Source organism: Myodes glareolus, chromosome 10, assembly GCF_982192425.1.
Source record: "Myodes glareolus chromosome 10, mMyoGla1.1, whole genome shotgun sequence".
Taxonomy (NCBI): Eukaryota; Metazoa; Chordata; class Mammalia; order Rodentia; family Cricetidae; genus Myodes; species Myodes glareolus.
This window is the reverse complement of record NC_142035.1, coordinates 39,878,845-39,904,130: the sequence shown is the minus strand read 5'-3', so window position 1 is coordinate 39,904,130 and position 25,286 is coordinate 39,878,845. Positions and strand designations below refer to the sequence as shown.

The following is a 25,286-nucleotide window of genomic DNA, read 5'->3' as shown; positions in this document are numbered from 1 at the left end:
TGTGTAGGCTTACCCTACCAAATGCTGAAACTACTTCTTACAAAACTAAAGGCAATAAGTAGAAACAAAGGTTGCTGTCTGACTGTGGAATCATCAGAAATTATATGGTCTGCCTTTGGATTTTTTTTCATGTTTTCTCGTACCAACTTGAGTTTTCTGTCATTTTTAATGGTGTGTGGTCCACTCCTCTCCTCCAAGAACAAGTGCGGTGAAATAAAGCCACCTGGTTGTGTTTGATAGATGGGCTGATGTCGTTCTTCTCACTCCACTGGTCCAGTTTATCCCCTTTTCTCAGAATTCTGTTTTTGGATGACTTCCAGTACTGCTCTCTACCACTTGGTTCAATTTAGCAGTTATAGTTTAGAACAGGACCTCTGCAGGCCAATGCTTCTAAGCCCTTTCCTTCTACCAAGCCATCAGTTATACAAAAATGTCAAACTTTTAAGTCTAAAAATATTCACATTTGGGATAGTAAAGTGAATTCATCACTTTCTTCTCTGTCACCTGTACTCTCCCAAGGTTTAGTTATTCTATTAATTCACAATAGTGCTATATTATTCTCTTCAAAAATTGTAACCTAGAGTCATTCTAGCATCCTTTTTCTATAAACTTGAAAACAATACATTTATTATATTTTACTGTCTCGGTATCATAGAGATGTTCTTTATGCTATGATCAACAATTTTATAATGTCTTAAGATTTTAGAAGATCTTATTAATTGCTTTGCTTTGAAAATTTTTACTAAGAATGTTTGTGTGTGTATGTGTATGCATGCGTGCATGTATCTCTGTGTATAAGTTTACACATTCACGCATGTGTGTGCCGTGACTATGGCATGAATACTCTAGCTATGGTTTACTTGTGTCTCTCCTTTAAAAAGTCTCATGTGGGAATTTACTTCCCAGAGACATAGATGAGTGATATAAAGAGAGTAGAAGCTGGATTCCACTGTGGTTTTCTTAACTGAGGACACTGGAAAGTGATTGGGTGTAAAGAAAATCACTAGGGTTGAGTACCCATTATTGTATCTTCATGGCTTTGTAAGAAAATGAAGAGGCTCACACAGACAGACATTTGCATTCTCTGTTCATTATCATGCAGTGGTTGATCTTGGTTGGCAACCTGGCTAAATTTGTTATCAACTAAAAGCCACACAGGTAGACACGTTTGAGAGAGACTTCCTTGTGTGGGCCATTTACTGTAGGATAACCATTCTAAATCTATGACAGGCTTTCTGATGCCAGACCACAAAACAACATGGGAAAAGGAAAGGAAGGAAGTTTTTGCATTTTGCCTGCTTACCCTTACTCTTTCTGGCAAGCCCACCTACTTTGTTGCTGAGGCACTCCTTCGCTGGTATTAGAACCTACATTCTCAGGGTTCCAATGTAGACTGAAGACCAGACGCTCTCTAGGAATTATCTAGAAACTTAGTATCATAGTGGGGTTGTTGGACATCTAGTGTCATGCACTGAACAACTACCAGATTCTTTGCTTCTCCATTGGAAGACAGTCATTAGTGGACTTCCTACACAATAGCCTGTAAACTACTCTAATAAGTTCCCTTTTGATGTTATGTGCCACATTGAAACTCTGTCATGAAGAAGGTCATCACCAAATGAGTCCCCTGGACTTGCACCTCTATAACTATAACCCTAAGTAAACAGCTTTTCTTTATGGAGGCAATCGTCCTAGAGTATTTCCTTATACTGTAAAAAACCAAGATAGCATATCCATATGCATTTATGTGTTCGAGTATACTTTAATTACATGATATCATGTCTTAAATTCCTCTGTACCTAAATAAGACGAGATCTAAATTACTAATAACATTTATCATAATCTAGCCTTGGAATTTCTTTTCTATTATTTTCTTTTGTAAATCGCAAACTTCACCAAACTAATTACAATTATTCTTATTCAAAAATACTGTGCTCCAAATTGAAAGGATAAATGATATTGTACACTTAGATGAGCAGTGAGGCCAGGCATTGGTCCTGTCTGGATAAGTCAAACATAAAAAAAAAAATCATTTGTAGTCAGAATTCAGAAGACTGACTACTTGTTCCAACATGGTTGGAAGTGGAATTTTCTGGGTCACAATGCCATCCAATGAGGAGCACATCAGAGAATAACAGGGTGTGAATGATGGAGAGTGCACACAGAAGCTCGGGACATCTAACTACCTTGAGGAAGCCAAGCTACCGTTGCTGAGCCAAGCTTATGTACATAAGACTGGGACAGTTCTCTCTGTGAGATCACAAGGATCCCTTCAGTTGAGCTAGGTGCCCCCATGCTAACATTGGAATCAAAATGTAAAATGTAGAACAGTCAGACCTGAACAAATAATCACAAGCCACTCTTTCGCTCTTTGGTCCTGAACCTAAGCTGATCACTCACACATCATTGGTCCATGCTATTGAGATTCTTAGCCTTAAGATGGACATCCCAGCAGGATACAAGGGTTCCCCTGTCATACTTCTAAAGTCTGTTTTAAACTTTTCTTCCTCTGCCTCGTGAAGAGTCACTCACCTCTCAAAGTGCAGAGAAGTAGTTCCCACCTTTGTAAGATATTGCGATCTAGTTTGTCCTTCACCTTACTTTTCATACCCCCACTTCTAGAACACACTAGGAAGGACTTTACTCTGATTGTGTTTGCTCTACTTGTCTTGGCATCTCAAGGATATAGGTCTGTCTGGCATATAATAATAGGTCCTTACAATTTTTGAAGTGGCTGAATGAGTTTATATAGAATAAGAAAAGGTAACAGATTCAGAGAGTGAAATATACACAGGTTGTTTTTGAGATCCTATTGGGGACTTGATGGAAAATATGTTGTAGAAACAGATTAGAAACTTCAGTTTTGTATGAGTAATGAAATGTTGCTCTAAATATACGTTCTGTGGAATCTGGTTGAGAAAAATGTGAAATATTTAAACAAATTCACTAATGAATTACTGTTAAGAGAGTATGTTAGAAATATATTTCTTGGTAAAAATATATTTCTTGGTAAAAATGTATTTCTTGGTTAAAATGTGCAGTTTAAATGTCAGTTTAAAGTGTTGACATTTGACACAACATGATATTGATTCTGGGCATGAGCTTGGTCTATGAGTGAAGATTTAGCTACTACAATAAACCCTCAATTCAATGTCCACAATAGAGATTTGATTCTTGTTTAAGGAATGAGAATAGTTTTTGTTTGACTGTTCTGTATTGTGACTCAGAGACACAAGTGGCTTTCATTTCCTGAGTATACAGTGTCAGAGCTTCAAAGTGGTTTTGCCACCTTCAGTTTGCCACAGGAGTTGGCAAGAGGTCATTAGAGTATAGGACTGAGCTGATGAGCATTACTGTCCACATTCAGCTATGTGGCCACACTAAGTTCACAGGAGTAAAAACATCATTGGAAGACATAAAGTATTTTAATGATTACATGCCACAGTTCCTTCTGCACGGTGAAAAGAAAGGATAGAAGAAGTAAGGAAGAAAGGAGGGAAAAGTGGGAAGGGGAAAAGAAAAGAGGAGTAATAGAGAAAAGGAAAAACATTTGAGTGTTTATTTGAAGGAAATAAAACATCAGTAGAAAGTAATGTTCCCAGCCCTGTTTTGCCTATCATAAGAACTCAGCCTTTAAAAGATGTCTGAAAAAATTATAAAAAGCCTGTGTATTATTTTTCAACTCTGTAAATGGTTGCTCTGTACTTATTCAAGTTGACAGGATGAATTCAAAGTTGTGATTCTATTCTATTCCATCACCACCACCAGCAGCAGCAGCATCGGCTGCAGCAGTGGTGGCAGCAGCAGCGGCGGCAACAACATCATTGTCACTGTCATCATCATATCTTCATTACACGTCTAACATAAAGTATTTGCCACTGCATCAGGTAATGGTGCTTCAAGGAGGCATAAAGACCTTGAGGATCTTATAACCAAGTTGGAAAGTCAGAGTAACTACATTTCGAAGGTAAATCACAACGCAAGACTGTGTGTGCTTAGGGCTAAGTGAGCAATGGTGATAGCATAGAGAAATGGGCCTCCACAAGATAGATGTAATGGACTTCTAAGAAGTGCGGATATTTCCTTGACCAGAGAACCATGAGATATAATAACCATGAAGGCCTTTAAGGGATATAGCTCTCTTTCACTTCATAAATGTGGCAGCTGGTTTCTAGAGATGACCTCATCCCTGATTATGTGGGACTCTCTCCTTGAGCCTGGGCTGTTTCTATGAAGTGTGGTTGTGATTGATCAGACCCGAGTCCTATAGACCTGATGACTTCCGTTGAAGCCCTCTTAGGATTTTTACTCTAGAGAAGGTCAGCCATCGAATAGGAAGGACGGCCATGCTGTGAAGTAGCTTATGCCAGAGACACGGAGTGTCTGTGCGGATGGGGAATGCCTTGACAGCTGTTAGTCATCACAGTGCAAACACTGGGCATACGAATACAGGAGCCATCTCGGGTGTCTAGCCAAGTCGCTTTTCCTGCGACTCCATCTCCTCTCGCCATCTGCCTACAAGCAAAGCAGTGGAAACGTCCTTCCTGGGTCCAGCCAGTCCGAGGAGCCATGGTTGCATTAAGTTGCTGAGTTTTGAAGTGGTGTTCCCGAGCAAATGGTAACCAAAACAATGAGAAACAGATGACACGGGCTACAAGGTCTCCCTGGTGTCAGATGCTTTGAATCACATCCCTTCACTCCTGACGCTGTGCCCTTGAAGCCAGGCCTTCTTAAGCTTTAATGGGTCTCAGACTCACATGGTAAGGATGTGTTCCCATTCCGATTACTGGACTCCACTCCCCTAGTTATTCTGCTTGAGCCCCTCCGAGGCAGGAGCCTTGTTTGGGAACTTCTAGCAAGCTCCCAGGTGACAGTGAGGCTGTCATTTTGGATAGTTTGCCAAGGCCCGGGCCTGAGATAATCTCGGCTCAGGTTAGGCAAGTCGCATACTGTCATTTACCACTGTTCTTCTTTCCCATTTCCTGTTCGCCGCATCCCTGGGTAAGTAACTGAGAAGCACAAAGTTCAGGCATTGTTGTAGCTGAGCCTGGCTTTCGCTTTTTTGGCTGTAGGCTGCAGAAGCCCATGTGCTCTGAAATCTAGACACCTTTATCTAGCTCTGTTTTCTTCGGACTTGACCGGGCTTTATAACCTGGTTACCAGAAGCAATTAGGGGCAGCATCCAGATTTTCAGATCCATTTCCCATGGAGACGCATGCTAGGAATCTCCCACAGTGAATTTAATTAGCAGAAAATGTGGCCCAGCCAGTGACTGGCTGCTGCGCAGATAAGAGCCCTGACTGCCCAGTGAGAGCAGCTCCCCTTTCTTTAAAAATGGCAAGTTCCCTAAAAGGGGTAATGGATCTCAGCCGGACGTCAGGTGGGACTCACTATGCGGCCGGATTCTGCGTAGCCAGACAGCTCACACATTTCACTTCAATTCAATTGAAAGAACTTACCTCAGTGGAGACACTAGCAAGAAAGGCTAAGGCTTGAGAATGACAATGCCAGGCATCTCCCTAGGGTCCCTTGCCTTGTGCTGTCCACTGCAGATGGTTTGGGCGAGATACAGCAATCATATTTACTTTGGGAATTGCTATTGGAGGTTGCCTTATGAGTGTTTATACCCTATATTATTCATGGCAAGTGTGCTACGGATTTGCTTTAGGATATCTCTCTATAAAAAGGCTATGATTATAGTCTTCGTTGCATGAGAGTTTGAATGTGACCTTGTTAGGCATTAATGAAATACAGGCAAGTATTTGTGACGCATACATGAGTGAATAGGCCCCTCCTATGCAGAATAACCATGCCTTCTATTACAGTGCCCATTAGATAGGATGTGAGAAATTGATAGAATATGTTCCTTCTATTATGATTCTATATGAGGATTAATGGATACATCAAGTGCCATATGGTATAATTTGACATTGACTAAGGCTATCGATAAGTGGAGAGTTTTAAGTATCCCCCAGAGTTTCTGATTTGAGATAATTGATTGATGAAAAGGAATTTAGTCAGGACGTTTGCATTAACGGGGCCCGATGGGTTGTGGTGGGTGGCCACAGCCTTGTGGAAATACGATTTCTAAGGAAAGGATTTAGTTATAAAGAAGGAAATGCTGGCCGAGTTTGTGAATACTTTGTATTTTCATTACAGCACATGTCCTACAATCACAAGCAGCAAAATTTGAAGAAACTTACCCTTTTTAAATTCATGATTTCCAAAGTAAAAATAGTTTTATTAATCCTACCCGTAAAATGAAACACACGTTTTTATTTTCATATATTCAAATCCTGCTAATTTTTATCGGGCACCTACATTTCTTTCTTTTTCTGGCCTACTCATCAGTGCTAATCTTCTATTTCCTCTCTTTTATTCAGGAAATTGGTATTTTTGCCATTATTTTGCACTGGTTAAAAGGTGATTACCTGGACAAAAGCTTGCTGAGCTGTAGGCTTTGAGGTCTTTCAGTAGCATGGTTGCTGTAAGATCTCAGGGGGGCATTTAAGCCCTATAACCAGGCAAGGTGGTTTTCTAAAAGGGATGGGAGCAAAGGCGGGTGGGTGTCCATGGATCTCACCTGTCTCCATGGGATGGTAAGTGGAAAATATTTTTGAAGGGAGACTGGCAAGCAGCTCTGTAATAGAGTTGAAGGTTTTGATCGTGTACTGCTTCCCTTTACGCCTACTTTCCAACTGCACACATGAGAGTTTGTGAAAGGGACTGAACTTTAGTAGCTGCTGAACTCAGGAAGGTTGCTAGCAACTGAGCAGAAACTCAAGCTGTTTGAAGATGCTCCTGTGCTATGCTGTGTCCACCCAAGACAGGGCTAGTGGAGATGTAGTCAGTAAACACACCGCTCTCTGACTTTAAGGGTCATTTGTTTTACTCAACCAAGTCCCCCCCCCCCCCATTAACATTTTCTGTAGATTTCTGGGCTGGTCAGTGTTTCAAAGGCCTATAAATAGAGTTTGGAGACATTGCCACTTACATGTTAGTGAGTGAAATTCATGGTGCCAGCTCCTGTGAAGTCACAGAAGGATGAACTTCTACATCTTTTGGTACAAGAATGAAACTGAATTTGAATCCGGAGGCTTCTCAGGAAGGAGGGTCTTACCTTCAGTATCCCCACTCCCTCCCCAAAAACTCAACCTCCTAAAATGACCAGAAAATCTAATTAAAAAAAATCAAGCACTCTAATTTTCTCACATTTAGCATATTTGATTGACATGGATGGTCTGGTTATTTTAATCAAGGAAAAAACTATATTTGAGGCTTGAGTTTGCTACTACTGGGAAATTTGATTTATCTGTTTTGAGCAGCCATCTGGAGTAAGTTTATTCATATTACGTGTCAGGCATATATTTATGCTATAAGATCAAAATCCCTAAATTGCATCCTTTTGAAATTTTAGACATTATATAATGACAATTCCCAACACCACAATGAAGTGATTACATGGCTTTCAAAAATTGAAACATTGCACAACAAAAAGATGACTATGGATAATGAACAAGTTCATTTATTGCAATGCAACTGTGTGGAGAAGCATGCAGTGCATACACAATGAGCTGGGATGAATCTTCTGTCATTAGAAATATAATTATGGTATACTGAAATTTCCAAGGACTAAGAAAAGTAAATAGATGTTTTTACCCAGTCCAAACCAGACACAATTGATTTGTTAAAAGTTTTCCTTGATTATGTCATAAATAAATCAAGTAACTCATAATTGGTAAGAGCTTTGTAAAAGTATTGGTAACATGTGTGCTCATGTATGTCTTTTTCAGTGAGAGCTGTGTTTGCCCTGGCTGGCCCTATGTATTATACGAAGTCCCCCAGGTAGCTTTGAGCCTTACGCATCTACACATACTGCTATGTTTCTGAAAGCATCCTTGTTCCCCATATGCCTTACAGTCTCCCAACCAAATCCAGTCACAGAAAAAGATCAGACAGAGGGCACTCAGCCAAACAAAAGGATGATGTAATGGTAATGGAATATTAACTCTGTCTGCATGTGGCACACAAAATCCCGCTTTCTGTTTCAACTGGACCAACATGAGTTGGGCTTCTAAAACTGAAACTTACTATTTGATCTTAGGTAAATTACTTAACCGTTCTGTGAGTTCTTTTATAAAACAAAATATTTCTAATGTCTTCCTAGGGTATGCTGAGGATTTAGTGAGGTACTTTCTGCATTGCTCTTGATCGAGTGTGATGCTTATATTAGGCCAATATTGTTAGTTCCCTTTTCTGTTTTAATGTTAGTTGCTTTATTTTCCTGCAATCCAGTCTTTTTGACCAAGGCAATTAACTTCCCTGTTATATCAAGATGCTTCTGAAATAAGCAGTGAAGTCCACCCGTGGGACTATCCAAATCTAAAAACATCTGTCTCCAAAGATGTGACAGTGGCTCACTGATGTCATCAAGATCCTTCCTTCCACCCTGCATTGTTACATTACTGGAGTCTCCTTATGATTACAGGTTGGCTGCTATAGTTTCATCCATCACATGTAACCATGGCAACATCCAGCTGGAAAAAGAACAATGATTCTCCCTTGACTATCTTTTCAAGACAAGGTTTTTTCCACCCCTTACTAGTCTCTAGCATGTTTGTGATCAGTCTCCATTAGGCAAAATTAGAAAACATCCCCATATCCTTGTTTTAAGAGAAGTTTTAGAAAGTAAGTCAGTCTTGTTCTTTGTTTTTTATTTGCAAATTTTTCATGGAGGGCTAGTGAGATGGCTGGGAAAATAAAAGCGCTTGCTGAGTCAGCCTGATAATATGGGTTTTCTCCCTAGATCCCTATGTAGGTAGACGGAGAGAACTGACTCCACAAGGTTACGTGGGGCGGGAGGTAAGGGGGAGAGAAATCTAAATGAAGAAGATACTAAAAGATTTCTAAAAGTTCTTCCAAATTGCCAAGTAGATGGGTCTCATCTCACTCAAGAACATTGCAGGAGCATGTCAGAGTTTATACAATAATTTGAGGCTTTTCTTAACCTCAGTCAAGAGCAGGAAATAGCTATCTGAGAGTTGAGAATGAAAGGGAGAGGATAATGACTGATAAAGAGTCACAAGGAAAATTGAGTGACAGCTGCGCAATGGTGGCACACGCCTTTAATCCCAACACACGGGAGGCAGAGGCAGGCAGATCTTTGTGAGTTCGAGGCCAGCCTGATCTACAAGAGCTATTTCCAAGACAGGCTACAAAGATACAGAGAAATCCTATCTCGAAAGAGAGAGAGAGAGAGAGAGAGAGAGAGAGAGAGAGAGAGAGAGAGAGAGAGAGAGAAAGAAAGAAAGAAAAAAAGAAAATTGAGTGACAGTACACTTTTGATATTCTGAAAACCGATAAGAAGATCTTTGGGACTTAGGGAATACAGCTAGCTGATCCTAAAGGCCAACCCCCAATGCTTGTGTGCTTTCACTTATTGTGCAAAGATTTGATCCAAATATACTGGGAGCAGTCACTGGATTGGGTGCTAGGACTGATGAGGACCAGATAGTCTCTGACTTCAAGAAGTTTCTGATCAACTAACAGAGGCAGTTATGCATAAATCCCCATAAACTCAGTTTATTGTTCTATGTCAGCCGCCTGTTCTGTGCTATAAAGTGTTGAGACTGAGATATACAGCTATGTGTGTTTGCAGCGAGAGGTCACCTGGATGTTTCATTGACGATGGTGTGGAAGTTGCCGTGAGTGAAGAAGAGAGCATAAGACCATTCCCAGACACAGAGGAGCAAGAAATCCCTTCAATGTGTGCTTCACTCTGTGCTCTCCATTTAGTGTCTCCAATGTTTACAACAGATGGGGAAAGAGGAGAATCCAAGATCACTTTCATGTCTTACAGATGGGTTACATGAAGAATGGGCATTTACATTTATTCAAAATCGTAGTAGATGAAAATTTGCCATGGGAATCATGATATAGTTGGTGTGGAGTCCCTGCCCTTGTAGCTACACACAGCTGTCCTTCCCATTACCTCAAGGAACATTGCAACTATGAGAGCTAGCATCCAGAGTAACAGATTACACAAGCAATACTACATTTCCAATTATTTACCTATTAACCTCCAGGCTGTTACTCACAGAGCTAAGTCTGGGCAGGTCTCGAGAAAAGAAGGTTCTTGTACATTGTTCATAAAGACTCTGAAAACCCATACAAGTGGACTCCCTTTATGGATTTTTGATTTTAGTGAGAGTCAAATCCCATCTAAACTTCTCCACATGAGAACCTTAATTTACCTCTCTCGATATGCCATTGAAAACTTCTGTCTTTACAAACACAATGTACCTTTAGTTTTCCCATTTATACAACACAGCACATGCACTCAAGGTATACTTTTGAATTTTGTCTTCATAACTTTTTTACTTTGGAATCCTATACAAATTCAGTAAACTTCCAAAGCTTCAGTTTTCACTGTTGGTCACAAGGGTAGCTCTGTTTTGGAAATTTGGTCCCCAGTGCAGTGGTACTCAGAGTAGACCTTTCACAGGTGCTTAAATTATGTAGGACATACCTTCATGAGTAGGTATATGCCAGGGATGCTTACAAAAGACAAGGAAACTCAAGGCATAGAGCAGCCCTCAGTAAACATGGAACATGTGAACACTTCAGGGACTGTAAAGCAAATAAATGTATTGTCACCCAGTCTTGGCATTCTGATACAGCAATGCACAACGCACTAAGAGATGGGTCTATTAAAAGCAGATTTTCAGTGATTTCATAGTAAACTCAGATATGGTTCACTTCTGGGGAATGCACAATAGAGCATTGTGGAGGCCAAAAAAAAAATATGCAGGTCCATTTCCACCTTGTCTGAAGATCAGAGAGTTTGGAGATTTGACAAGCATGCCAAATCATAGTTGCATGTCCTAAATCAGTAGGTGATTGCTTGATTCTTTTGCAATTAAGATAGCTCAGTGCCATCCAGACAGGTGGTCAGGATATGCAAATGTACTTCTGCTCCTTCTATTGTAACTTTGAGGTCACCTAAGGAAGGGCACTCTTCAACATACATGACCTGGAGCACCTTCACTACCTAGAAAACAAAATGCTAATGATTTGATGTCTCAGAGGTGACTGTGTGAGTTACCATTTGTATCATGTTAATAAAGTCTTTTGTTACCTTCTCCCCAGTTTATGTTGATATAAAAGCTGTGGAAAAAGAAACGTGGGTGAATTTCAGAATTTCAGTCACTGGAATGCCCTCCCCATACTTTCTATGTTTTCTGTCTTATTATCTTTATACATCTTCATATTCTTATATTTCTTCAATTTCCATGCCCCTACCCTGGTAAGGAGTATTTTTTGTCGAGGCCCATGCTCAACAGAGCACACCCATTTAGGATGGAGGATACTTCCTTCCTCTTTCAATGCCATCAACATAACGTGGAGAAGAGAGCTGAAGGAGACACTATAGGATTCTGGGCTACAATTAATGGGATGCAGATGTAAGGGATGGGATCCTACACCCTCTTCTGGCTTCTTGCAGCATCAGGAAATTACATACTCATGCACATACACATACATACATGCAGGCACCCGCACATACATATGAAATAAAACAAAACAAAACAAAACAAAAAAAACAACAAGACCAAAACATTCCTGAGTGCCATAGGTTGGGGCCTTGACTAAGGCTGCAGTAGAAGCTCCTAATTTTTTCCGTTAATACAGGGCCTAGCAATTTTAGGCATGCATCCTAGTGCTTGCTTAAATAGGAAGTTGCCTGTTTGTCTCCCTTGATGACAGATTTCCTGGGCTTCTCCTCATTTTTTTTTAACACTCCAAGATGTCCAGAAACAAAATACATAGGTGGTTTCTTTTTTAAAAGCTTATTTTAAAAAAGAAAACAGTCTTGTTTTCATTTTATATACCAATCCCAATTCCTACTCCCTTCCCCTCCTCCACTTCCCTTCACCTAGCCCCCCACCTCCATCCATTTTTCAGAGAGGGTAAGGCACATTGCTTTGGAGAAGGTCCAAGGCCCTCCCTACTATATCTAGGATGAACAAGGTTTCCATCCAAAGAGAAGAGGTTCCAAAAAAAAAATCATGACAAACAGTTGGGATAAATCCTGATGGCCCTGCCAGTGGCCCCACAGTCTGCCCCAATCATACAACTGTCACCCATATTCAGAGGAACTAGTTTGGACCTATACTGTTTCTTTCCCTATCCAGCTGGAGTTGGTGAGCCCCCATTAGCTCAGGTAAACTGTTTCAGTGGGTGTCCCCATCATGGTCTTGACCTCTTTACTCATATTTTCACTTCTTCCACTCTTCTTCTGGACTTTGGGAGCTCAGTCCAGTGCTCCAGTGCAGGTCTCCACCTCTGTTTCCATCAGTTGCTGGATGAAGGTTCTATGGTGATATTGAAGATATTTATCAGTCTGACTACAGGGTAAGGCCAGTTTGGACACCCTCTCCTCTATTGCTTAGTGCCTTAGCTGGGGTCTTCTTTGTGAATTCCTGGAAATTTCTCTAGTGCAAGGTTTCTTGCTAGCTCCATAATGGTTCCCTCCATCAAAATATCTTTTTCCTTGCTCTCATTTCTGTTATTCCTCCATCTCAAATCTCCCATTCCCTTAAGTTCTCCTCCCTCCTCTCCTTTTTTCCTTGTCTTCCCCTTCCATCTTCCCTATCCCCCCCCACCTTGATGCTTCCAATTTTGTCAGAGAATCTTTTCTGTTTCCCCTTTCCAGGTGGATCTAAGTATGTTTTTCTTAGGGTTCACCTTGTTATTTAGCTTCTCTAGGATCATGAACTATAGGTTCAATATCCTTTGCTTTACTGCTAGTATCCACTGGTATCTATGAGTACATACCATGTTCATCTTTCTGGGTCTGTGTTACCTCACTTATGATTTTTTTTCTTGTTCCATCTATTTGCATGGAAATTTCAAGATGTTATTGTTTTTTTACCACTGAGTAGTATGACATTGTATAAATATACCACATTATCTTTATCCATTCTTTGGTTGAGGGGCATCTAGGTTGCTTCTAGGGGATGCAGAGGAAGGAGAACTCTCTTCCATTGCTGGTGGGAGTGCAAACTTGTACAGTCACTTTGGAAATCAGTATGATGGTTTCTTAGAAGGTTGGGGAGCAACCTACCTCAAGATCCAGCAATACCACTCTTGGGCACATACCCAAAGGATGCTCAATCATATCACAAGGACATTTATTCAACTGTGTTCATATCAGCATTATTTGGGCTTCTCCTCATTAACCTAAGCCCAGGAAGGCTCATTTCCATCCCTATGATTCAGGAAATGCCCAGGAAGTCACATCCTTTTCTCTCTCAAATCCTCCAGATTCTCCAGCATTTGGTAAGCAAAACAAACAAAAGCAAAATTAGTCCACTCTCTCTGTTGAGCCCTCTAAACTTTACAAACCAACAAACAAGAGGGAAAAAAAATTCTGGTTTTACAGATGGAGTTTAGCTACTCATTTTTCCATCAGAAATGGGCCTCCAGGTTTACTTTGGAATTAGGGTCCGAGTTTCTAGGTCTCCACCCCACCCTTGTTTAGGTGCACACACACTTGTCCCCAGTCATGGGTACTTGTGCTTCGTTGGGAAGGAAGTTGGTGGGAGGAGATAACGCAGATCACCAAGAGGAAAAAGTTGTGTTATCAAGTCAAGTCTCATGTGAGAGCCCATGCTCTCCAGGCCCAGGGATCTAGGATAGTCAGAAGCAGAACCCCATACTGTCCACTTTTCCCTACCTCCTCTTTTTCCTGCCCCCTCACTTTTCTCTTCTCCATTCTGTTTCTCTGAGTTACTACAGCTCTGGCAGGAGGGGAATCTGTATGAGAAACTTACAATGAAGTAGAAGACATTTGATTTAATCTGCTTCTTCCAAATTCAAAGAAATGGTGTCTCCCAAAAGCCTGTAATGCTTTTTTTCTTAATAGGATCTAAAAGTTCTTTGCTTTTTTTTCTCTTTCCTTTTTATTTTTTAAAGCTCAAGATAAAGTAAGAAGTAAAAGGTTTACATTTTCAAACTATTTCTCTTAGATATGGCTTTAGAAGTAGAAGTTGTGAGATTTATCTTGGGATGCTAATAAGAGTCTTTTTATGTCAAAAACTAGTGGAGAGGTGCAGGGACAGTCTACGTGCATTGGAAATGCCTCTGGAATTTAGAATAGACATATGTTTCAAAGACAACGGTACAGGAGAAAGGAAAATCTGTCTGCTTCAATCCGCCGACTGCCATTCCCAGTGCACATGCAGTCTGTCTGTATTGAAAAATGTTTCCACCAGGCAGGCAGGAAAAAGTGCTGTGAATTTGAGAAGAAAACTGTAAAAGTGAACGTGGCCATAGCACAGTGGGGCTTCACGGGAGGCCTGGTGAAAGCAGCAGAAGCAATAGGTATTTAGACACGAGCTGACTCTAAATAGGATATTTTTGCATTGGGGCGTCTTATAGGTGATCAATTAATGTAGACATCACATACTAGAAATGGGATTTCTGGGGAGTTTAAATGTGAAGATTATCTCAGTTCATCTATTCTACATTTCCCATACAGGATGCTTTTTATTCGCTTTTGTTTCTTAAATGGATTTTTGTTACTTCTGTTGTTATTATTTTTAATGAGAAGCCAAACTTCTAGCCAAAAAGTTTCTTGTTTACTTTTAACAGATACATTCATTTTTATTAGCTTTTATTAATTCTACAGAGAAATGGGTTACAACATGACATTTCTATATATGCGTATAATATTCTTTTTGATCATTTTTACCCCATTTATTGCCTTTTCTTATAACCCACATTCTGTTTCTGCTTTCATGTATCTGCAAGCCCCCTTCACATTTTAATGTCCTCCATTCCCCAACAGGAGAGAAAGCATTTGCGAATTGGCTTGGTGAGACTTTATTTAGCATTATGATCTCTAATTCCATCTGTTTTCCTCCCAAATATGTAAATGTATTCTGACTTATGGCTGAATAAAGCTACATTATATGTTTAATGTGTGTATATGTACCCATATCTGTAGGCATACAGAGGTCAGAGGATGGCTTTCCAGAGTCAGTATTCTCTTTCCACATGCGTGTTCCAGGGATCTATGTCAGGACCTTAGGCTTGGCAGCAAGGGCCTCTCCATGCTGAGCTTTCTCACAGGTCCCAGTGTGTGCTTTTGCTGGAATCTCCACGGCAGTGTCAATAATGGCTAGCCTGATTCCCATTCCCGGAGTGTAAGGGTTCCCTTCTTCCACACGCACCAGCATCTTCTAACACATTTCCTATGCAGATCCAAAGATAATGTTGTATATGACCAGAAGCTCTGGGATGCTGCCAGTCAGGTTCTAATTGCTTGTGCTGATGTTGAGCAAGGAAGTTCTTGTTTGCGTAAACGTTAGTGTATCATTTTATCTAGTTGTGTGTTATTTCAAAAAAAAGAAACTTTCAAAGTTTAGCCGAAAGGATGTACATGTCACTAAAAATCTCATGCATTTGATTAATATGTAAGATCATTTTATGATTAATTTCAGAGGAATGCATCATGGAATCAGGCAATGAACGGTATATGGGTATATAGACTGTTTGAGATAGAAAGAACCTAAGTACATTTGATGTGAGATTTCCCCTTGTATGCTGTGAATATGTTTTATTATCATTGGTTAATAAAGAAACTTCCTCAGCCTTTGGCAGGGCAGAATAGAGAAAGGATGGAATTCCAGCAGAGATAGAGGAGGAAAGAAGGCAGAGTCAGAGAGATGCCATGTAGCTTCCCAAGAAGCAAGAGGTAACAAACTCCAAGCCTCATGGTAAAATATAAAATAATAGAAATGAGTTAATTTAAGATGTAAGCATTAGTTAGCTCAAAATGAAGGTAAAATTGCCGCCTGGTCACCCCCAGCCTGACTCCTGCCAATGCCGATGCGGGGATGCGGGGGCGGAGAGAGCATGACCCAAAGGAACCAGAGCAGTTGAGGAAACTGTTTATTGGTGGTCTGAGCTTTGAAACAACAGATGATAGATTAAGAGAACTCTTTGAGAAATGGGACACACTTGCAAACTGTGTGGTAATGAGGATCCCCAAACAAAACGTTCCAGGGGCTTTGGTTTTGTGATCTACCCTTGTGTTGAAGAGGTGGATGCTGCAGTGAGTGCTCGGCCGCACAAAGTTGATGGGCATGTGGTGGAACCAAAGAGAACTGCTTGTAGAGGGGATTCTGAAAAGCCTGGTGCCCATTTAACAGTGAAGAAAATCTTTGTTGTTGGTATTAAAGAGGATCCAGGAGAGTATAACCTGAGAGATTACTTTGATAAAGATGGCAAGATTGAAACCATAGAAGTTATGGAAGACAGGCCGAGTGGGGAAAAGAGAGGATTTTCCTTTGAAACTTTTGAAAGTCATGACACAGTTGATAAAATTGTTGTTCAGAAAGACTACACTATTAGTCGGCATAATTGTGAAGTGAAAAAGGTCCTTTCTAAACAAGAAATGCAGTCTGCTGGATCACAGAGAGGTTGTGGAGGTGGATCTGTCAGTTTTTTGGATCATGGAGGAAACTTTGGAAGTGGTGGAGATAATTTTGGTCATGGTAGAAACTTTGGTGGAAGAGGATGCTATGGTGGTGAAGGTGGTGGCAGCAGAGGTTGTCATGGAGGTGGTGATGGTGGATGTAATGGATTTGGAGGTGATGGTGGCAGCTAGGGTGGTGGTCCTGGTTACAGCAGCAGAGGAGGCTAGGGTGGTGGTGGACCAGGCTGTGGAAACCACGGTGGTGGATATGGTAGTGGTGGTGGAGGAGGATATATATGATGGTTACAACGAAGGAGGAAATTTTGGTGGAAGTAACTATGGTGGTGGGAACTATAATGACTATGGAAATTATAGTGGACAACAGCAATCAAATTACGGACCCATGAAAGGGGGCAGTTTTGATGGAAGAAGCTCAGGCAGCCGCTGTGGTAGTGGCTATGGATCTGGTGGTGGAAGTGGTGGATATGGAAGCAGAAGGTTTAAAAAAAAAGCAGCAGGAAAGGCTATAGTTCTTAGCAGGAGAGAGAGCGAGGAGCGTCAGGAAAGCAGCAGGTCACTTTGAGACGGTTGTCCTAAATGCCTTAGAGGAACTGTAAAAATTTGCCACAGAAGGAGCGGTGATCCACAGTCAGAAAAGTTACTGCAGCTTAAACAGGAGGCCCTTCTTGTTCAGGACTGTCCTGGCCAGTTTGCAGAAGGTGCAGCCATTGATTAATGCAATGTAGTGTCAATTAGATGTACATTCCTGAGGACTTTCGTCTGTTGTAGCTTTGTCTTTTTCTTTTCATTACATCAGTATTGCCCTGTAAATTGTGGTAGTGGTACCAGAAATAAAAAAATGAAGGAATTTTTATCTAAAAAAAAAAGAGAGTTAGTTAATGTGATTGATATAGTTTCTGTATGATTATTCAGGTCTGGGTGGGCAGAAATCAGGGTGCAGTCTCCGTTTACATGCATTATAACCTACTTGCTTTGCAAGAAAAGTGGGAGAGTTAAGAGTTTAGTGATTTAATCAAGGCAACCTGATTGAGACATTGGAAATGACATCTCCTATGTAGTGATGAGAGCTAATACTCATTGGCCGCTATATCCTATAAATACTATGGTCTTGTAGAAGCAAGTGATCAGCCATAAGCTTCTCTTATCAGGCTTTCTTACACAGTTCTGAGCATACTGTTTTTCCTTTGGTTGGAGAGCCAGAATTCTTTGTATGGCAATCGGGATTTCACCAAACCTTAGTACAATAGTAAGACAGTAGACACAGAAGCTGCAAAAAAAAACAAAAAACAAAAAACAAAAAACAAAAAACAAACAAAAAAAAAACTTGTTCAGTAAACAAAGACCGCTCAGTCTTGAAACTGAATGTACAGGTCTTTGTGTGGAATGGAAATAAAGCGAGAGAGGTATCCTCTTGACAGCGTGTCCCTAATGTCCATCAGTTGAGAGAAACAAATAGAGTTTCCAGGTTGCTAGCCAGTGCCTTGCATGAAGCTAGACACTTCTCACCAGAATTATGAGCCTAGTTCAGTGTTCTGTGGAAATAGGCACTTTCCGGACCATTCTGTGATCGTTCTGATGATGGAGTTTACACTAAATGCTGTCATTACTGAGCTATAATATGTGGAAGTAATTTTCTTTCGGCGTTGGGGACCAGAAAGAACTTGTTTTGTGCCTGTTATTAGTCTACATTCGAGAGAAATTCATTTGCTGGAGGAAAGTTATTAAAACAGCCTAATGCAATATTCGTGTGAGAAATAATAAAACTGATAAATTAGAGGTGAGCAAGGCCAGAGTTCTTCTGTATTTCCTCCTGGGACCCACTGCAGATTTCCAATATTTATTGTGGTGCAGCTTCTCAGATGAATGATTTGTCTATTTGGTCTGTTTGGTATGGAATTAAAGATACATGCTCTTGGCAGAGAAGCCAAAACACAATTGCTAGATCTGCCACTGCTAGACAAGACTCTTACCATCTCTCAGGACCCCCATTCGTGCTCATGTGTGTGCGTGTGTGTATGTGTGCAAGTCTGTGTGGCCTCAAAGTGAACCAAATTTTATTTTGTTGCAGACAGTCTCAATTTTTGGTTCACTATCAAGAGATCTTTTCTGGGACTTCTGACTCTAATTTATACCTTCAGACAGTATTCAACACTCTCTCAAAGAGTCTAAGATAAGTGCACAAGTAATTTTATCTATTCTTGGTTTTTGTGATGAAATACACTATATATTTTTTTAAGTTCTTTTGGGAATTTTATGCTATATTGTTTGGTTTTGAGGCCCATAAAGGAATTCTGCATTACGTCAATATGTTTTTCCTTTGGGATATATACTTTCTTTTAAAAATAATACTTTTTATCACTATTTGACAATTGTGTCCCGTGGAGTTTGATCCTCCCGAAGCCCAGCTCATCCTATGCATGCCCTTTCTATCTTTACCTGACAGCCTAACCAACTCGAGTTGTTTTCTTCTTTTTTACTTTCTCAATGAGTCCCATTTATGTTGCCCAGCTAATCTTGGGAGTAGAGTCTGCTCTGGAGCATGGTAGACCCATGACGAGTCACATCATTAAAGAACATTGATTCTCCCTCTCTCAGCAGCTATTGAAAGGCAATAACTGCTCAGCTGGTGGTGGGATTTCAGGCTGCCTTACCCCATTCATGCTGGGATGTTGTCTGTCTTGACTTTGTGCAAGTCGTACGCATGCTGGCCCAATTGCTGTGAAGTCCTGTGTGCAACCGTCCTATTATTAATGATTTTGGCAGCTCCCTAACCCACTGTTTTCCAAACTTCAGAGCGCAGAGAATCACCTGAAAACTATCCAGATACACTGTGGGCTTCATCTCAGATTCTAAGTCAGTAGCTCCGGTGGGCTCCAAGAAGGTGCATTTCTTTCTTGCAGTCTTTCAGCTGGGGCTGCTGTTCCGTGGCTGTACTCAGAATTCTGTCACCATGGAAATCAGATACTTACATTTGGTTATATAATACCACGTCCTAGGTCTTTCTTAAGATTCTTCTGAAAGGCATACTGGCCAGCTTCTAGGGGTTTCAAGTATAGGATGACCCTTTCTATTGTCCCCCCTCTTACTTCTTTCCCATGTCCCATACCTATGCCTCTTTTGTTATCCAAGATTTAGGGTTTGGTGTTCACTTGCCTGATCATCTCATCTTTAGCATTTGTTCATCATCACATCCATCACAGGTCATCTTTACAATGGCCCTCTGCCTCCCCAGCTTGTCACATACTCTGTAGTTCTGGAGGCCTGTTCCCACACCTGCCTTGTTTATACTGTCAGTGCGAGCAACCCCTATTGCTTCAATGTCTTTGGTCTAAGGATATTTTAGACCAAAAATATCTTTTAAGCATATATTTAGCATGTGCCATCTGGGTCCCTTTCAACTTGTGACACAGCAAAAATCTCTCATAGGTCATAGAGGGATAGAGAGCTAGGTTACATCATATTAAACCTCTGGCCAGCCAGATTTCTAGAGAAAATTTAAAATAATCAAGTCTTTAGATAGGAAATTCTTGAGGTAACTGGAGACAAATATAAGTTTCTTTTTTTTTTAACTCTGTTCCTCTGTTTCTGAGACTCATTTTCAGCCAACCCCAACTGAATAATAGTAAAACACATCTCACTTGCTAATATTAGTCTTATATTTTACCCCTTGCCCATAGCATCGGTTGAGAACTGAGCTGTTCTTAATGGTACAGAGATGACCTTTACATTGGCTGAATAAACTGTGTTAATTATAGGCTTTTACATTTAATAGGTAGAAAGAAAAGGAAGGCGTTACAATATTAGAATAAAACCATAATATTAACTACCAATTTCTGTTGCTGTTTGCTTTCTGTATTGACAAACTTAACTTGCCAAGGGCTAAAAATTGATTTGTCCTGCCTCATTTCCGTTACAGTTAAAGTCATTACGTGGAACAGCCGCAGCTTTTGCCAAAGAGGGGAAATGTATCTATCTTCACAATTAACTAGGAGACTGGCATTTAAGCATTTCACACTGCTGTGTCCTTACTGTAGAGAATATAATTGTTAAAGATGAGAAACTATGAAATGGCAAGTTCTGAATACTTAGTTAACCTTTTCTGCGCTCTGACAGCGAGGTTAGATTGTATTTCTTTTGCGCTGGGAAACCTAAATATAACTTTCGACTTTTCCTTCTAGTTCATTAGTCAACACACATCTTTTGCATGTGGTGATATGGAATATAGGTTATGTGGAAGACATAGTTTCTTATTCTTAAGGATTTACTGATTAAGTAGGGCAAAAAGACTCGTGGATAAAACAAGAGGTAAAGGAGAGTATCGTACATAAAGATGGCATCTAAGGACTCCTGCGTATAAGCTTAGGGAAACACTTCCTGGGTGATGTTAAGTGAAGAAGGAAGTGGAAGAAAGATTAGTGGGTGTTGGAGGAAGAAGTGGGGAGGGGGAGGGTCCTGATGTAAAAGAGTGCTCTGTTTTGAACTTGAGTGCTTTCCAGAAAGTTCACTAGGAACCTGCCTAAGATGCAGGTGACCTGGGATGTGAGATGTCAGAAGGGAAAGAGGCAGAGGGACCTTTCTTAATGTAGTGCCACAGTGTTGCCTGGGTTTTCAGAAGGTGAAGTTTGTAGGGTAGAACTAAAGCAAGCGAGAACCGTGTCTTCCCTGGAGCCAGTGAGAAAGAAGGGATAAAGTCAGAGTACTGTGGGGGCAGCTTGGGATGGACTATCCCTGACTTTTCAGGAAGCCTTTGTTAGGCTGTGTGTCCTAAAACCTGAACGTAAGGTGGGAGTCTAGAGCAACGGATTCACCAAGCTAGGACTGCAGGGAAGGAAGAGGCAGAGTGGGGCGAGGGAGGAGGGCAGGGGACAAAAAGGTACTCTAGAATTTGCATCAAACCAGAAGCTTGTCCTGGATTGAGAAAAATGGGTCAGGCTTTGAGTCTGTTAGACATTTGTCAGTGACAGCCTGCCTGCAGGTGGAGCGTGAGGGATAACCACCCAGGTGTTTCCTGGCAGGTGGCTTCTGCCTGCTGGAGGCGATTTCCCAGAAACGGGCAAGTGTGAGATGTGGCAGCCAATACTCCCATCAGCTTGGGGAGAAGAATACACTCGTCCAGTGGTTGGGGCATTGCAGGATCTGCTCCACAGATCTTACACTCCAATAAAAAACTATTTTGACCCTTCTTCCTCACCACTAGATTATAGTCGCCCTCACCAACTATGACACATACTTAATTAGAAAATAAAAACAGTGTAATATTCTTAATGTCTGTCCTCTGCCTCCTCCTCAAAAGAGCTACTACTTTCCTATAGTTTCATGCCAAACCTCGAATCTAAATATGAAGCCAAAATGTGAATCTGTTCGAGCTAGCATCCACAGCAGAGGCAGCAAGAAACCTCACCTCTCTCATAAACTGTAGCATAAGCATGTTTGCACTAAGGGCAGAAATTACAGTCTTATTGCCTGGAAGGACCATTTGAGAGACATTTTGCATGTTAGAAAACAGGTTCTTTCTCTTTTCATGATCTGTGTACAAAAGCAAACATATCATAGCATTACCTAGATATAAGTTAGCAAATAACCCCACCTGGAATGTAATATTCTAAAGAGTCAGGACAGGGCTTAAAGGTTAAGAAATTTCTAATCTTGGCTGTACTTAAAAATCACCCAGGAAACAAACAAAATAAAACGGTCTCCCAGACAGATTGGACAGGATATCTTAGGCTAGGGGAAGCAGAACAGAAATCAGAATACTTTAAAGCCCCACAAACTGGGCATGGGGGTGTGTGACTGTAATTCCAGTATGAAGGAAACCTACATAGAAAGGTCATGACTTTAGGACCAGCCTGAGGCACAAAGTTAGGCCCTAAAGCCCCAGGAGACAATAATGTATAGCTCGAGCTTGCACTGTGTCAATTAGTTGTTATGCAAAACAAAACAAAGCCAAACAAGACAAAACATAAAAATCTCCTGAAATGTATTGGACCAAAGCACTAGCATTTATTATTATTCTCTGTGTATCTTTAAGCTGGCTGGCTGGTATATGGTCTAAGCTGGGTTTGCTCATGTACTTAGGATCAGTGACTAGGTCATTCAGGCTTGCTAATCTTGGCAATGTTCTCACAGCAAGCTGTTCCGTGACATCAGGTAGACAATGGGCTCTGCTCCATATGGTGGCTCCTCCCGAGGTTAGCTGAACATCGTCACGGGATAGCTTAGAAGTATTCCCGGCAGGAGTTAGAGCAGCAACTCCCAGTCTCTATTTCTAAGCAAAAAAAATTTGCAGGGGCTCACTTTTCTCTTAGTCTGTTCACACCCAGTCAAAAGATTAACAACGGGACAGATAAGAAAGGGACCCTGAAGTTAGGAAGCTAAGAGAAGCAATCAGGGAAGGCAATAAGTAAGGCCTATACTTCAGTTTAACATGTTGATAAACTTTTGGCTTTATGGTCACCAGTGTGCTGAATTTAAATCCTGAATGTTTCATTCATAAGGTAACTGACAGCTTCCTCCTCCTACACATAATCTTTCATGACTAGTATATTTGAATTTGAGTTATAGCTATGATATAGACAAAAATAACAAAATATGCAAATATCTATAATTTTTGAAGCAAATGTCTTTTAATATGCTTGTATTCTGGGTTTAGTTCACCGAGAACTGACAGTCCAGTGACAGACAAGCAAAGAGAAATACACACTTGAAATTCATCTTTTGATGTATTCCTTGTGGACTATTCGTGTGACCTGTTGGCCGCTGGAGTATGTGCTGAGAAAATGATTAGAGACACCTAATCCCTCACAGTTGACAACCTATGTCATAGAAACCTCACTGTATTTCAATCCCCCAGAGGTGTTGCTCGGGGAAGGAGGGAGGGTCATGGAGGAGAAAGTCGCTGGCAAGTCTTCAGACTATGTGTTAGGAAGTTGGAAGGGCCCTTAGCTGTACAGTGCCCATTATTCACCTGGCAGTTATTTTTCAGAGTGAAGATTAAAAGTCTTGTTCTGCCTTTATGGGCATCTCCACAACTAATACTGTTCACCATCTGACTATCTAGCTTTCCTATTTGCCTTCTTTGGCCTAAATTGTTGCTTGGTCGGAGTCGTCAATCCTCGTCCCTCAAGCATGCCTTTGTGACCATCTCCTTCCCTCTTGTCTGTGTCAAAGCTTACCATATTCCCAAGAAACTGCCCAGAATGTCTGGGATCCTACACTTCACCTATGCCGAGCAATTATAACTCACTATCAGACTCGTGCTTGACCTCTTCGTCATAAAAATTTGCCTCGGTTCTTGATCTTCAAGTCTGGTGGATGAGCTATCGCAACTGTGAAGAGACCACTTGGTTATGTTGGTCTCTAACAAGAGGCCAAGTGGCTCACCTGCTTGACTGCTCTATCCTCAATGAACAGCCAGTCCCGAGAGATGCCCAGTGGCAACTGCAGAGTGGACAACGAAGAGACAACCAGTAATTAATTAATATGCCAGGGTTTTAGCAATAAGAAACCAAAAGTGAGCATTTTATATGTGTTTAGAATCCAACATTTCTCCATTTAGCAAGTTTAAATGAGTCTCTGCTTTTATGAAGACACCTTCTAAGTATTTGAAATTTAAGAGAAGGCCTCGTTCATCAAAACCTTATAGGTCTGTACGGGCAGACCACTATTAATGAATGACTTTTGTACATCAGGTGCCAACATTTGTGGTGTTGGAATAACTGTTCTGTCTTATCAGGATCTACAGTAAACAACATTAAACTCTAGGATATAAGCCGTACCATTTTTGCTTCTTGAAGAGCCTTGTATAAATCGTATAATTTTTCTTAGGTTCCGTGTTCACATCCATAAAGAAAGAAAACAACTCAAAGAATCCTGACAGTTTTTCACCAGGTTCTTTAAGAAAAGCTTGGCATCGTCACTCTGAGAGAATGAGAATCTAGGCAAACAAATTCAACACTTAAAAGCAAAGCATTGTTCCCTCACTTGTTCAGTGTGCCTTTCAGGGCCAGGGTGACTTTCCTTCATCGCAATATAGTTGAGATGGTAATTCTCAATTGAAACACGTATATCATGCACCAGAAAGGTTCTCAGCATATTCTCCATGCTTTCTACAGTCCTGAGATTGTTAAAACAGTTGAGAGCAGAAGCGCTTATATCTTCCTAACTGGGTTTGATCAAAAGGATGTTTGTCAAATTCTGTTGTAAATATACTTGCCCAAAGGTTCCCCTTAGTTCTCTAGGGGAAAACAACAGAACATTTGGAAATTTATTGCTGGTAGGGAGTTGCCTCAACTTGAACATCTTAAGTGATGCAAGGCCTGTTCTGGCAAAATTTATATCTTCATCCCGAATTCCTGGAGGAGTCCCCAAGGAAAGTAGATGTTGGCCTATGTTTTTTTTTCTTTAGAGACTCTCAGAAGTAGAGAGAGCAAAGATCTCTTTGTTCGTGATTTCCTTCACCCTCTGCCATCACTGATAGTTTCCTTGCCCATGTTTGCAGACCACCCAACCTCATAGCGTTCTAAAGTGAGAACTTTCCCTGGCTCAGTCCCAAGCAGGACTGCCCCTCACACTGGTGTGCTATCCTGCTTAAAACCTTGGCAAGGATGGATTATTTTAAGATTTGTCTTTCTGAGGTTCTCAGTATTGAAAAATGTGTTCTTTCTGGCGCTGCACTTGCCTGTCCTCCTACACAAAGAAGCAAATGTCTCCATGACAGATGGGCTATGCTGCAGTCCCTAGAAGTCAGCAAACTGGAGGCTTATTACGTCACAGGGAAAATACTGTC

At 40.9% G+C, this 25,286-nt stretch overlaps 2 pseudogenes; one reads left to right on the top strand and one right to left on the bottom strand.

The window, feature by feature from the left end:
* LOC125413868 (heterogeneous nuclear ribonucleoprotein M-like) overlaps positions 1–15,239 on the bottom strand; it is a 41,202-nt pseudogene extending 25,963 nt beyond the window's left edge.
* Positions 15,240–15,838: 599 nt separating this feature from the next.
* On the top strand, positions 15,839–17,063 carry LOC125413869 (heterogeneous nuclear ribonucleoproteins A2/B1 pseudogene; annotated as a pseudogene).
* Positions 17,064–25,286: the final 8,223 nt, after the last annotated feature.